Genomic DNA, 16,018 nt, shown 5'->3' with positions numbered 1-16,018 from the left:
TACATTTTTCTGACTTTATGTATAAAATGAGCCAAAATATTTTTATTTGCTTGAAAGTGTACTGAGGGTATAAAAGGTCTGAGAACTAATGGCACAAAGCTAATAAACTGTCAACACATTAGTTGTAAGTTCAAATCCACAGCTTGTCTTTCGATTTGCTTTTTCACATTCACAGTTTGTTCAGTGAATACAAATACACATTTTTGTAAAGTAAAATCAAGCTGATAAAATCTAATGTTTTATTTTAGACAGAGGATGTTGTACCATAACTTCCATTTTAGAATTTTTTATAAAGAAGTTAAAAAAACACCAGCATCAGTCATTGCTGTTACCAACATCCTCAACATCCTGTTGTTACTAGTTTAACCCCTTTTGTTATCAACCAGTTCAAGGCCTCTCCTGGTTCTATGATGCAAACTTGCTGTTTTAAAGGGATCCAAATTAAAACCTTCCATCAAAATTTCTATGTTAATCTATGTTCCAAACACCAGATCCTTAACAAAGTTCTTTTACTCAATTCTTCAGTTTCAAAATTAATTGAAACAGAAATATGGTAACAAAATGGGTTGATGTCCATTTTCCCACTACCCCTGCCCTGTGACACATTTCCATCTGTTTGAAAACTTCAATACATTTTTAATAGCTTTCTAAGGTTTCATCTTTCTCACCCAAAGTCTTTTTCACCTTCCTTCTATTCTCTGTATCAAAACTTTGTAGCAGCTTCCTAATCAACATATCTTACTCTAACATACGCCTCAGTATTTATTCCGTTACTGTAACTAAAGCCTCGAACCATTTTAATATTCACTCTCGTTCAACTTCTCTTCAAAACATTGACGATACATTATTAATCTATTTTATTCCAATTCCTTCAGGCTGTTTTTTACCTCCACATGCGCATTACATCAACCACTCTTTGTTGCCAACAGAAGCAGTCGTTCACTACTCACCTACGTTCCTTACACTCCATGCACAACACATTCTACAATTACTGCTTCTAATGAAAATACTCATTCCTCACCTAATATGAGTCCCAGATATGTAAAAAAACTAATAAAGTCTGGTGAATTTAGTGATGGAAACTTTTTAAAACATTTCAATTGAAGTCCATTTGTTAGATTTAAAATTTCTTTCTGAATCTTTTTGAATTTTTTGTAATGTAACCTAAATTTTAAACATACAAAAATTAAAAAAAGATCATTTCTAATTTTTTTAGAAGAGCTTTCAAGACTCTAAACACTTTGCCTTGCCATGAAATATATATACATATGTATATGTGTGTGTGTGTGTGTGTATGTTCAGACCCCCCATCTGTTTGGTATGTTTTATCAAACGATACCAAGATACCTTGGTTTTTGCATTTTAACTGAATTAACTTTTACTGGAACAGGCCAAACCATGACCACCCACCCTCCTCACATTCCATTATCACTGATGATGGAAGAACAGAGAACAGAATTTACCCGAAGATGATGATGATTCAAAGTTGTTACCTATGATAAAAGTCACTTTTCAACTATTTATCCAAATCTAGCATTTTCAGAGTACATTTGACTGTTGATCATGTGACTTCATCTAAAAATAAATCTAGAGTTATTTGCTCTTTGTTAAATGCATTTTATGAAATACCCCCCCCCCCCTCCCCACCAACCTCAACGTTTCTAGTTTTCCATCGAAACTATGTTTTGCTATAATTTTTTATTCCATGTTCAGTGTGTAACTGAACTTATTCCTATGATCTTCTTCTTTTTGCTGTTTCTTTCCAATTTTCATTCATTTAACATCTTTTCTCTTCCATTCCAGCATCAGTTTGGATGGAGATTTCTTGGAGTTAAGATTATTCTGCTGGATTTTATTCCTGTCATTAGTTCATACTTGTTTCTTTAAGAAAAGCACACACCTGGCTGCATGGTCAAGTTGTTTGCTTCCCAACCGCATGACTCAGTCATGGGTAAGTGTCTTTTACTGAAGACATATGCTGCAGGTGGATCAAAGCACTGTGAGACGATTTAGTAAACAGAAACTAAAAGAAGCCAGCCATATGTACATAAGTTTATGTGTGTGTACGCACATACACACATCTTTTTTGTATGTATTGTATTTATGGTTCAAACTCCAGCCACTTTCTCTCCTCTTCTACCCCCGCCTCCACTACTCCATACCCTCCCCTGTATTCATACCCTACTCTTTCCCATCTGGGTAACCTCAGGCTTGCCTTCCCCCCACTGTTCTTGCTGCTCTCATCCTCTGTTTATATTTATTTCTGTACACATGCATATATAAATGGGCTTCTTTCAGTTTCCATCAACCTAATCTACTTAAAAGGCTCTGGTCAAACTGGGGCTAAAATAGAAGACACTTGCCCAGGGTGCCATGCAGTGGGACTAAACGCAAGACCACATAGTTGAGAAGAAAGCTCTTTATCAAACAGTCATACCTGATGATGATGATGATGATGATATATGATGAAGTTCAATTCATAAATATGGAACTGAAACACCAGAAGTGAAGACATTAAAGTATAATCACCAAAGCAAGTATTTCCGACACTCACATGACAACAAACAAATGCATTATGGGATTCTTCAACGACAAGAGTGTTGTCATCTCCAATGGTATCATTGACTTTATCAACAAAGTAATGATGGAGCCTTTTAGACAATTGTTCTACCTGCAAGAAATAGCAGCTAAACCCTCCTCAAATAATATGTTACCATTTTGAAAGAAACAAATGGAAGGATTACTATGGCTGGATTCATTTTAATTATAGATCTCATCTATTACAGCTGAAAGGGTTAAAACTTATGATACCAGCAGGCTTAAGACCATCTTTGATTTCATAAGGCAGACATCCTGTCTTAAAGTGGTGTTAAATTAAGATCTTCTGTCGAAATTTTGTGTTAATTTATGTTACAAAAAACCAGCTTAATAACAACAAAGTTATTTTGCTAAATTTTTGAATATTTTGAAAATCAATTAAAACAAAAGCTGAGTATTGCAACCGAAATCTCATAAGAAAAGGGTTTTGATACAAGAACCAGCCAGGCAGGGAATTGGCAGAAGCAACAGAGTGCTGGACTAATTCAAACCTCCACTTCATTTACAAATTACTACCTCATGCTTAAAAAAAAACTAGTTGAAGGAAAAATCTGAAAGATTTGATTATTATTGTTGTTATTATTATTATTATTGTTATTATTATTATCATTATGATGATGATGATGTCTATCTGAAAGAAAAAAAAAAACTAATGTTGAATGTGAAATTCTAACAAATTATTGGTCAATGAAATATGTTTTCTTCATCAGTTAAAAGAGATCAATATATAAGTTAACAGAAATCAATATATAATAAAGACTGGAGCAGCAAGTTGGCAAAAAATGTCAGGGTTACTGGACTAAATGGATTAAAAGAATTTAGTTTGATTCGTCTCAGTTCAAAGTGTGTCGGCAAGTCTGAATGTTGTTGATTTTGCTAATTTTGCAGTCCATAAAAATCAGTAACAATGCTAATATATGATGATCAATTTAATCAGCTAGATGGCAGCACTCACTGTAGAGCTGAGTTTTTGTGCTTAATGAAAAGAAATCTATATTCTCTAAACAATTCTAGTCTTCAATGCCTACCAATGTAACACTCTCCAACATTTACCATTTACTTCTTTCAACAAGTAAAGTCTGTGTTTCACTGATGAGATCATAATAAGGCCAAAATATATCCAGAGTTATCCCTCATACTTGATGAAATAATTGCTTTTTTCCCCAACAAATTATTTATTATTTCTTGTTATATTTAAATGTTCCCTCCATTAAATATGATAGCACTAACTTAACATTTCCCAGTGATTTTTATCAATGTTTTCTAGAATATTAGTATCTGAAGGATTAGAGCTCAACTCTTCTTGTCATAGGATTAAGAGAATGAGAGAAGAACTTAAGCACAAGCATGGATGTGTGTTTAAGAAGTTTGCTTTCCAGTCATATAGTTTCGGGTTCAGTCCCACTGTATGGCACATTGGGCAAGCATCACCTACTATAGCCTCAGGACAATCAAAGCCTTGTGGGTGGATTTAATAGAGAGAAGCTGCAAGAAGCCAATCATATTTTGTGTGTGTGTGTGTGAGTCCACAAATCTGCCCTTGTCTTTACTTTGCAAAAATACAATGATCAGAGATGAAATATTTTTTCCTAGGAACCTACACAGTCTGGTAATTCTTTTTTATCAACCTTAAAAGGATGAAAGACAATGTTGACTTTGGTGGGATTTGAACTCAAAGCATCAGGACTTGAGTCAGAATAAATACAACCACACATTCTATCTAATACAGCCAACAGATAATTCAGATGTGGCTTGACAAGACTTAAGAGGGTTGGAGGAAACAGCTTGTGGTGTCTGCCTGACACCAATAAATGCAATGACACAGGTACCAAGCTGTATCAGGCCAAGTCGAGAACCTTTGGGGTGGGGGATGAGTCGGGGAGAAGGAGAGAAATACATGAATGATGGACAACTGTCACACTTTCTAAAAACATTTTATGTAGGCTGCCATGTATAGAGGTACAGGCAATATCCACTGAGAAGAGATCTAGACTAAACAAACACAAATTCAGACTCGAAGAAGCAAATCATTGAGTAATAAATATTTCTGGCCAACGACTTTTAAATTTTCTGTTAACCCTTTTGTTACCATTTTTCTGTTGAAATAGTTTTGTTTCAAATAATTTTGAAAATAAGAAAGAATTTAGTGAAACGACTGTTATTAATTAAGCTGGTGTTTGGAACATTGGTTTTAAGTTAAAACACTTTAAAACAGGAAGTTTATGTCATAGAACAAGGGACAGTCTCAGGCAGATTGGTATCCAAGTGATTAAGACACACAAACTGTTAATCTCTTAGTAGGATTACCTAGTCTTACACATATATATATGGCTTGTGTGTTTTCTCGTCTACGTTTTGTTTGCAATGTCCTGTACCCAGATATGCACCTATACATACAGGTGGATGTCGGTATGCACATACCTGTACATATATATGCATATACTCATTTACTATTTGTTTTTACATGACTGAACGCAGCGTCTCCAATTTGTAAGTAGTTTTCGTAACTTTATATTTTCCGACGCTACTCTATCTCTTTCTCTTTCTCTTCCTCTATCATTTTTCCGCCTCTCGTTCTTCCTCTTTACTACTACGTATCTCGCTTTACCCCTCTCGTTCTTCCTCTGTTACTACTACGTATCTCTTTTTTCCCCCTCGTACTTCCTCTCTTTCTCTTTTCCTCTCATTGCTCACCTATTCTTCTACTTCCTCCCTTCGTTTCTCCCTCTACCACTCTCTCTCTTCCCCTTACACCGGCATGGTCACATGCTTCCAGTCAATAATCCTTTTCTTCCTTGGCTATCGCCGAGCAAACACGTGAACTACTTCGTCCCTTTCAAGTTCGTGCCTCACAGCGTTCATACACACATAATTTTTCTTGTCTGGTCGTAAAGCCTTTTCTGTTTGTTTTCCTGTCTTGTTTTTTGTCCGCCGTTACATTCCTCCATGGCAAGATTTAATTTGTGTATACAAATTTAATTTGCGGTCCATAGGAAGAGCCGTTTTAACGATGCGTCCTGCCCAGCTCTTCGAAACGCCGGTGTTAAAACGGGGGTAGCTGATGAAGAAGAATGTTCTCTATGTGGCTTGTGTGTTTTCTCGTCTACGTTTTGTTTGCAATGTCCTGTACCCAGATATGCACCTATATTCTTCCATACAGGTGGATGTCGGTATGCACATACCTGTACGTATATATGCATATACTCATTTACTATTTGTTTATATATATATATATATATATATATATATATATATTTGTGCGTGTATATATATATATATATATATATATATATTCTTTTTTCTTTTATTCTTTTACTTGTTTCAGTCATTTGACTGCAGCCATGCTGGAGCACCGCCTTTAGTTGAACAAATCGACCCCAGGACTTATTCTTTGTAAACCTTGTACTTATTCTATCAGTCTCTTTTTGCTGAACTGCTAAGTGACAGGGACATAAACACGCCAACATCGGTTGTCAAGTAATGGTGGGGGAACAAACACAGACACACACATACACACACACATATATATATATATATATATATATATATATATATATATATATATATATATATATATACACATACATATACATATACATATACACATACATATATATATATACATATATATATATATATATATATATATATATATATATATATATATATATATATATACATATATATGAAGGGCTTCTTTCAGTTTCTGTCTACCAAATCCACACACAAGGCTTTGGTCAGCCCAAGGCTATAGTAGAAGACACTTGCCGAAGGTGCCACACAGTGTGACAGAACCCAGAACAATGTGGTTGGTAAGCAAGCATCTTACCACACAGTCACTCCTGCACCTCAGAAAGCCAAAGTGAAATTCTGTCCATCCAGGACCCCTGTATCTCAGTCTACATTTGCTCTACATAGACATCTTATACCTTTTTGGAATCAGGATGATCCCAGCATTGAAAAATCTGCCCTTCATTTGGTTCTTGAACATCCAGCATTGAGATCTGATTTAAAAGCATTTGGGATGTTACTTCTAGCAAGTAAAGTGACCTTATGAGGTAAAAGAATCACCGCCCTTAGCTTTAAGTTTTACTGAGGAATTTAATGGTTCTATATGCTTTCTCAGTCATTAGACTATGGCCATGCTGGGGCACCACCTTGAAGAATTTTAATCGAACAAATTGACATCAGTTCATTCTTTTTTATGCCACTGGTACTGCTAAGTTACATGAATATAAACATAATAACACCAGTTACCAAGTGGTGGTGGGGGAGAAACACACACACACACACACACACATGTATCTTCTATTTAAATATTAAAAGAACTCCCAAAATTTGTGAAGTTATAAGTTTTCCATTTAAACTGAATTTAAAGTAATACCATATTAGTAGGGTCCCAATAAATGCATTACTGTTATCACTCTCTTTGGTTTGGGGCTGCAGGCCCTGTTAGCCCTCCACAAGAGCTAGCTTAAAAGTCCCCACAGAGTGTGGCTTTTAAGTGGTAAGCTGGTAGAATTGTTAGCCTGCTGGACAAAATGCTTAGTGGTATTTTGCCCATTGCTCCTTTCTAAGTTCAAATTCCGTCAAGGTCAACTTTGCCTTTCATCCTTTTGGGTTGATAAATTAAGTACCTGTTGCGTACTGGGGTTGATGTAATCGACTCATCCCCTCCCCCAAAATGGCTGCCCTTGTGGCAAAATTTGAAACTATTATTATTATTATTATTATTATTATTATTATTATAAAGGTGTATTGTCAGAATCACCATAAATTTTTTTATTGCAGGTAAAAAAAAAAAAGAGGCAGAAGTGAGAATACCTCAGAAGTTGAAAGTAAACAGGATGAGGAGGAGGGGAAAAAGAGGATGAAGAAAGAAGAATTTAAAAGAGAAGTCATAAGAAAAAAGAAGAAAAAAACTACAGTATAGAAGAAGAAGAAGAAACAATTGTTTCTGTTAAATTCCTAAGTAAAAATACTTAGTAAAAATATAATCAGTATTTTTTGATCTGGTATTGATTATTAAAGAACATATTATGTTTTTTTACATTCCATTTCTGTTTTTTGGAGATGGTGTCAAGAGTAGAAGAACTTATCTAATTTCTTCCATTAATTTCTAACACTGTAAAATCATTAACACACGAGACTCTCTCTCTCTCTCTCTCTCTCGGTCGATGTGTCTGCTTTTAGAGTATATTTTTGATAATACTAATATTCGTTTGTTTCAATTAAACTTATTTTTGTATTGTAAAATAATATTTAATTCTGAATAGAAACCCATTTAATTCTCTCAGTGTGTGTGTGTGTGTGCGTGTGTGTGTGTGTGTGTGTGTGTATGTATGTTCTCATGATTATACAGTAAATGTGTTTATACACTCTCTAAGTATGGATGTTTACCATCAATCTTTCATGCCTGTTATTCCCTGCTTGTATCTAACACATGCTTCTATCTTGACACTTGTCATTCTTTGTCATTTCCATTGTCATGGTCAACGTCCTAAAGCCATCACCTTCCTTCTTCAAATTTCTTCTACTTGGATCTGTTGCCACGCCTCAACCCAACTTCTCATCCACCACAGGCATCACATGTCCATACCGATTCTATCTTTTCTCTAATAAACTACATTTCTTTCTTTTTTTTCCTTCTTTTCTTTTCAGTTCATTTATGCTTTATAATTTATGTAGGTATACAAGCATTAAATTCCTGCAGAGCATGTTCTATATATGTGGACATCTTTACATACATACATACATCCATATATAGGGGTGAGTGTCTTCTAGTATAGCCTCAGGCTGAACAAAGCCTTGTGAATGGATTTGGTAAATAGAAACTGAAAGAAGCCTGTCGTATGTATATATATGTGTGTGTGCACGTGCATGCATGTGTGTGTGTCTTTGTGTCTGCATTTGTCCTCTCACTATCATTTTTAACAACCGATGTTGGTGTGTTTATGTCCCCATAACTTAGCAGTTTGGCAAAACAGAGCGATAAAATAAGTACGAGGCTTACAAAGAATAAGTCCTGGGGTTGACTTGTTCGACTAAAACCTCTCAAGGTGGTGCTCAGCCTGGTCACAGTCAAATGAGTGAAACATGTAAAAGAATAAAACAAAATGCACACATGTGTATGTATCATCATCATCATCATCATTGTCATCAGCATCATCAATGTTTAACATCCGCCTTCCATGCTAGGATGGGTGGGACGGCCCCACAAGAGCCAGCCAGGCTAAATCTTTCACCAGACTTCTGTGACTGTTTTGGCAAGATTTTTACAGCTGGATGCTTTTCCTAACACCAACCACTTAGCACAGGCAAAGTCAGTTTTGGCAAGGTTTTTACGGCTGGATGCCCTTCCAAACACTAACCACTTTACAGTATGGCCTTTTACCCTGAGGATGTGTAAGGAAATTTATTTAACTTGAATTAAGAGTTGAATTTGACCTTATACAGAAATGTTTACATTGGTAATAAATTTTTAATATATATGGATATTAGTGTCAAAGCTCTTTTTAAAATTATATATATGTATATCTATATCTATCTATCTATCTATCTATCTATATATATATATATATATATATATATATATATATATATATTCACACTCCACACTTGTTCAACACTCGCTGCATTCACCTCTTCCCCAATATTTAACCATTTGTTACTTCCCCCGACTGATGTCTGTATTACTTCTTGCTTTATGAGGCTTTTGTTCTGGTAATCTATCGCTACCATCCTATCTTTTTCCCCAGATAGTTCCATCTGCCTCCGCTCATCTGTGGTATAAAATATCCTCTCCATCCTCTCAAATATGGGGGTCTTATACAGAAGGGGTCTTTTCCTTTTACATGTGCTTTCCAGCACCTTAACTCAACACTTTGCACACCATCATAAAGTTCCCTTTCCTGGCCACTGACATCTATTAACAGTCACATTCTGGTTGAATAAATCACAGTAGCAATGATGAATAAACAAACATGGTTGTGAAACACTGCAAGTTTTTCACCATAAAATTCAGAGCTTGCCTATAAACTGTTTGCACGTATATATTTTTACTTACAAACACACACACACATGACAAGTCTAACACCAGAAGCATAAAGCTTTAATAATCCAATAACTCAACCTAGATTCCTTCAGGTGCATTAACACAAAACCTCTTTAAACATAAAATGTCGTTGAATATTTATTAACCAAACGAAACAAGGATGAAATAAATTTGTTATTGATTATTTATTGCCAGCCCCTAATATTGCTGTTGTTGTTGCTGAGTGCCAAATTGGCTTAGACTGAATAGACTTCTAAAATGAAAGTCATTCTAATTATGATCACTCAATTTAATTTGTTGGACATTGCTTGGTCCAATATGTTCTAGTCTAAGATGGACGGGTATGACTTGAGGGAGATTTACCTGCTATTTCTAGCAGGTTGAGTTACTTTGTAAGGTTTTCTCTGTTGATTCTCTCTAAATAATGTTGTTGTTCTTTGAGTGTGCATGTGTGTGTGTGTGTGTGTTTGCGTGTGTGTGTGTCCCCGTGTGTGTGTGTGTGTGTGTGTGTATATATAGGTACTTTTTGTATGTATGTGTGTGTATATTTGCATCTCCTCTTGAAATTGTGTAAAAGTTGTAAATGAGTATCCCTGTTATATAAGCTGTGACGTTCATTTCTAATATTCTTCAAATACACATCTAGTCATAAAGAAATATCTTGCTTGGAAACACGAGTGGACAGGAAGGGCATCTAGTCATAGAAAATTTGCATCAATAAACTCCATCGCAGCAATACATGTGTGGGAAAATGGACATTAAAATGGACATTAAAATGGACTTTTGGATTACAGACCAGCTTTTACAAAGTTTCTCTAATTCACTCACAAAAGGTGAGTGAATGAGAGAGATGGAAGCTGAAGACTTTATGATTGCAAAGTTCACATCTTAATCATTCAGCCTTATTGCCCTTAGAATATTGGTTTCAAATTTTAGCACAAGGCCAGCAAGTTTGGGGCTGAAATTAAGTTGATTACATCGACCCCCAATCTTCAACTGGTACTTATTTTATCGACCCCAAAAGGAGGAAAGGCAAAGTTGACCTCAGCAACATTTGAACTCAGAATGTAAAGACAGATGAAATGCCACTGACATTCTAACGATTCTGCCAGCGTGGTGCCTATTGCCCCTATAATATTGCACCATGTATTTATTCTCTTAACATTTACTGGAATAGGGATTTTGCTGCTCAGTGTCCTTCAGCCCTTATACCAAGGAAACAGTATTGGAATTGTGGATGTAAAAGTTGACACTTTAACCAATCATTGTATGTCATGTTGAAGAGATATGCGAGACAAAGGAATCCTTGTTGTTGGTTTACATCAAAGAAGCTGTCACATCAAAAGATATCCCAGTAAGTAGCCAGTGGTGGGTAGGAGTGGGAGGGCAAATATTGAGTGGCTGAGATGATCTTAAGGCAGATTTATTTATCAAAGTATTAAAATAATCAAACACAGGGATGATCAATTGTTGATAAAAATTCCATTAAGAGTTTCTTTAATATTGTAGATTACAATTGAAAAGACAAATGTGCCACTGAAGTTGGCAGAAGAAGAATTCTCTCTGAAAGTCACTATTGCCAACAGTTAAAGATTGGTAAAATTAAATTATAACCTTCATGTCTATGAGGAATAGAAATGGAAATATAAAGAAGAATTATTAGAACAACTGGCTTCTAATTAAGCATCAAATAAAATGCTTTAATGAGTTCGTGAAACGGGGAAGAGTGCTAACCCTGTCATTTTTGCCAAGACTCCAAAACTAATGCAAGAATGAAGAAGAACGAAACCACTTAGCTCTGGTTTATTCTCTGATTGGAGATCTGATCTGAAATCTTAGAACAGTGTTGATTCCATTAATGGCACCAATCAGGTGCTGGCCAGGTGGTTGTGTTTTGTCAAGTTCTGTCACCCAAGAAAGCATACAGTCAATTTTACCAAATTGCATTGGTAAGGAACTGGCCAACCCAGAGCCATGTAGCGGTACTAAATCTGGAACCACATGGTTGGTGGGTGAATTCCTTGTGTGTGTGTGTGTGTGTGTGTGTGTGTGTGTGTGTGTGTGTGCGTGCGTGTGTAACATCATCATTATCATTTACATCTCTTTTCACTTGTCAGTACTTGAGCAAAATGGTGATGCTGACTTCCCTTGTTGATAACATGTATTGTTGCTTTGTACATTCAGAATCCTCTGGAATAAACAGATAATAAAGGTTGGCAACAGGAAGGGCATCCAACTGTAAAATGCCGCCTCAAATATGTCTCTTTTCTAACCCATACCAACAAAGAAAATCAAATGTAAAAATAATAAACAATTACAGAGGCTGAATAACTGCAAGGATAAAAGCAAAACAAAATGGGACACTTTAAATGAAATTTCTTGTGATATTTGTTCTGCAATCAGTTATAGATACTCCCTTGGTACACTCACTGTTATGAAAACAGTAATCTAAATTATTTCCCGACTGAATATCTGTAACCAAAAACACTGTTGTTCAGCAATTGTGATATGAAATACAAGCAAAAACAGGTTTTTTTTGTCAATGAAGTAAAACAAACCTACAAAAGTTATTCACCTTTTTCATAAAAAATAGTGATTTAAGTTATTTCAACCTACAACATTTTGGGATAAATATTTTCCATAATCAAATGTAAATCAAAGAAAATTAAATCAACATTTATATTTGATCAAACTTCGAATTAAGTTAGAATGCATTTATTGAATATCATAAAAAAAAAAAAAATTTTTAAATCAAGCTTATGTAGAGAGAGATTTTACTAAATCCCATTCTTGGTAAAATGGCAAAGAAATTTTACAATCTTTAAAATTCTTTAAACATTTATTTGATTATCTAAATATTGTGGAAGACAGGAATACATTTAAGAGGCTTTAGAAAGAGGTTTGTAGATGTCTTCATAGCAGTGATACAGTGATAAATGAAATGGAAGAAAAACAAGCAGAGGAAAACTGAAGAATTATTGGAATCCAAAGAAGGAAGCCAAAGAGGTAATTATTGCTGGCAGGACAAGAAATATTTTGGAAAGACAGTAACAAAGAAACGATGTAAAGTTCCATGACAATTAAAAGCAATTTAAGAAGAAAAATGAGTGTAGATTATACTGAGCTGAATATAAATCAAAATTAAGAAACGGAAATAAGAGAAAAAAAAAGGTAAGTCGGGGGCTTTCGGATTGTTTAGGAGAAGCATTCAACAAATAACAGAGTTGGATGGACGTGTATTGCAAGTTAACCCTTGAAGAAGAAGAATTACAAAAAAAAAAAAGGGGCTGTTGTTAGATAAGTACAGAGTGAAAATAGTTATGTAAAATTTTGAATTAAGATAAAATGTAGAGATAGAGGATAAAATGAATGATAGAATGTGGGAGAGAAGAGAAAGAATAAAGAGTGAAAGAGATTGCCAGTTGCCAAAACATGAGGATATTAGAAGGGATTAATGAGGAATGAAGAAATAACAAAGGAAAGAATTGTAAGATGAGAGAGAGAGCGAGGAGAAGGTGTGTGTGTGTGAGATGCATATAAATTAATGAATGTGGAGTTAGAAATGAAATAAAGTAGCCTTAAAGTACAGCAATGTAAGTTCAACATTGGCATTTGAATGGAGACCTGCAGGTGAACAGTCCAATTAGCAAGAAAAAGTATGATCCAACCCTTTAACTTGTGAATGTCTTGAGATACAAGTTCGAGCTGGAGAAAATTGGTCTGAAACACTGCATTAAATTGACCAAAGAGCGGCTATAAAAATCAAAATATATCATTGAATGCATTACTTCTGAAGAGAGCATTTGATCAACGAAGCTGTTAAAATATAAATGACAAAGTTCCAGAGTGACATGATGGAAAGTGGAGGCGGGAAAACACGGATAAGAAATGCTGTGAACTTTGTTCTTTAATCTCTAATCTTGCAGTTGCTGTCATCACTGTCATCATTTGCATCATGATTGATTTCATTCATGCTCACCTTGTTGGCTAAAATGGAATGTGCTTACAGAACACACACACACACACACACACATACATACACACACACACTCTCTCTCTCTCTCTCTCTCTCTCTCTCTCTCTCTCTCTCTCTCTCTCTCTTTCTCTCTCTCACACATACACCAAACTGTAAACATACACACATAAAAACACACACGCACTCACACAGATGCAGGGAGACATAGAAGCCGAATTTATTGAGTGTTAAGCTCCTGGCTGAAGGTTCAGGGTTTTATTTTCTGGCATCAGAGTTGGTTCTGTGTTTATTTAAAAGACTTTCTAGTTGTTTGTCAGCAAAGATGTCAACAGTTATTCAGTTTCAGGTTCAATACTTGGTTGTCACTTATTCTCGTTGGTCATCAATAGATCCATTGACTTCTTGCACTGTTAATAGTTGACTATTCCCTAGATATGTGTGTCCTATCCAGCCCAAGTGTTCAACCTGTTTTATGTTCAAACCAGCCAAATCTGACCTCTCACCCCTAACCTACAATGTCATTGAAACCTCAAAGCTATGAAATAAAGGATGATCAATTCAAAATATTGTAAATGAATGAGCATAACATTTGAGAGAGTAAGCTCAATGCTAAAGTGCTAAAGGTAACTGTCAGGCAGAATTAACATGATGTGACACTTGTGATGATACTGCTCCATCGGATGGTTAAATTATGGGTTTTGACACCCAGAAAGAATGAGTGAACTCAGCAGTTTCATCTCTATTGAGAGTCTCATCAAGAATCCCATCTCAGATTGTCAGAATAAACTAACGTACAACCCCTTCCAAACACAACATTATACCAGGTATATACAGCCAGCCATCACCTGTGAATGAATATGGCTTGCCAACATGCATCAGGTAATGCAATAGATATAAGAACCAAAAAGTACAAAAGACAATTTCCTGGTTATTAGTGACTACAGAATCAGTAGAGTGAACCTTGTAAGGAAAAAAAAAATGTATGAGAAGCCATAACTAAGTGGGTTTTATTGATCCCTGCATCCATGGCCTTCACAGATGTTGTAAAACCAATAAGCTCTTGAACAATGAGCATACTAACTCACAGATACAAAATTTTAAAAAATAATGTGCAAGAAAATCCAAGAGAATTGGCATTTTGGGAAAGAAGAATTGGATATAATGATTGGAGTTGGACTTGAGGTGTAGGAATGAGAATTCAGTAAGGGTGATGAAACATGGAAGGGAGATATGATCCAGGAGTGCCAGGGTTGAAGCGGTGAGGGATTAGCCAGCTCTAAGAGACAGAAACCAATGCAATAGACTAAGAAGACAGAATGTCTTGAGATGAAAGCCTGGAATGTGATAAGCAGTGACTTCATATCATTCATTTAAATAAAGTCAAATGAAATGAGTTAAATAAAAATTATGCATTATTGCAAAACTTAAATAAATATAATTGATAATGAATATTTGCAGCAAAATAGCAAAGTTGTAAAAGCCCCAAAATTGAAGTTTTCTTTAGAATGTCCTTTTGAGGAGATATTTCATTATCAATTCTATTTATAAGACATATTCTCTAACTTGAAAGATTTCTGCCAAAACTGAGATGTTTTGGTTTTCATCCTCAACAATATGGACTAAAGTATGAAATTTAAGAAGAATTAAATGAAGCCAAATACTTCACATTCCCTACAGTATGTAAATGGTGTCATATAGGTTGCCACTGTCATCATCATCATCATCATCATCATACGTATGCTTAGCGATGGTGATGATGATGATGATAATTTAGATGTTATATATCATCATCATCATCATCAGTTAACATCCATTTTCCAAGCTGGCATCAGTTTGCCAGGATCAGAAAAGCTACAGGATCACATTGAGCATAATTCTATGGCTGGATACCCTTCTTAATACCAACCACTTTTCAGGGAGCACTGGGTGCCTTTTTATGTGGCACCAGCATCAGTGAGGTCACCAAGTAACTTGCAAGACTAAAAGAAAAAGGGAAAAAGCTGTCCTCAATTATGTGTATGTGGGGTGGATGGTAGTAATACTTCAGAGGGGTTGGGGGCGATGACATGCCAGAGCATACACACACACACATGCACAACACCACCACCACCACCAGTAACACATGGTTGGGAAAGAAACAAACTAACAGACAGTCACACCTGCTGTAGAAAATGATATTTGAAATGGTTTAGGATTTCTTTGTAAAGTTAGAGAAGAACTTCTGGTAATTAGTTCAAAGTAAGCGAGATAAAGATTAAAATGGCTCTGCATTGTTCACAACGCTTGCTTATTATGATTGACCATTAATGATGAGACAGGGAGGGGGGGGACAATATTGTATTTTGGAGTTTGTCTCACACACACACACACACACGCACAAAGACACAAAG

The 16,018-nt window shown here is 35.5% G+C and overlaps 1 protein-coding gene across 7 annotated transcripts in view; it reads right to left on the bottom strand.

Moving 5' to 3' along the window:
* The window catches only part of LOC106878768 (irregular chiasm C-roughest protein), an 898,223-nt gene that overhangs the window by 332,335 nt on the left and 549,870 nt on the right, over positions 1–16,018 (bottom strand). The gene's annotated exons all lie outside the window — the stretch shown is intronic.

This window comes from Octopus bimaculoides, chromosome 5, assembly GCF_046866305.1.
Source record: "Octopus bimaculoides isolate indiv1 chromosome 5, ASM4686630v1, whole genome shotgun sequence".
NCBI classification, from domain to species: Eukaryota; Metazoa; Mollusca; class Cephalopoda; order Octopoda; family Octopodidae; genus Octopus; species Octopus bimaculoides.
The sequence above is the reverse complement of the archived record's forward strand: the minus strand, read 5'-3'. Positions and strand labels throughout refer to the sequence as shown.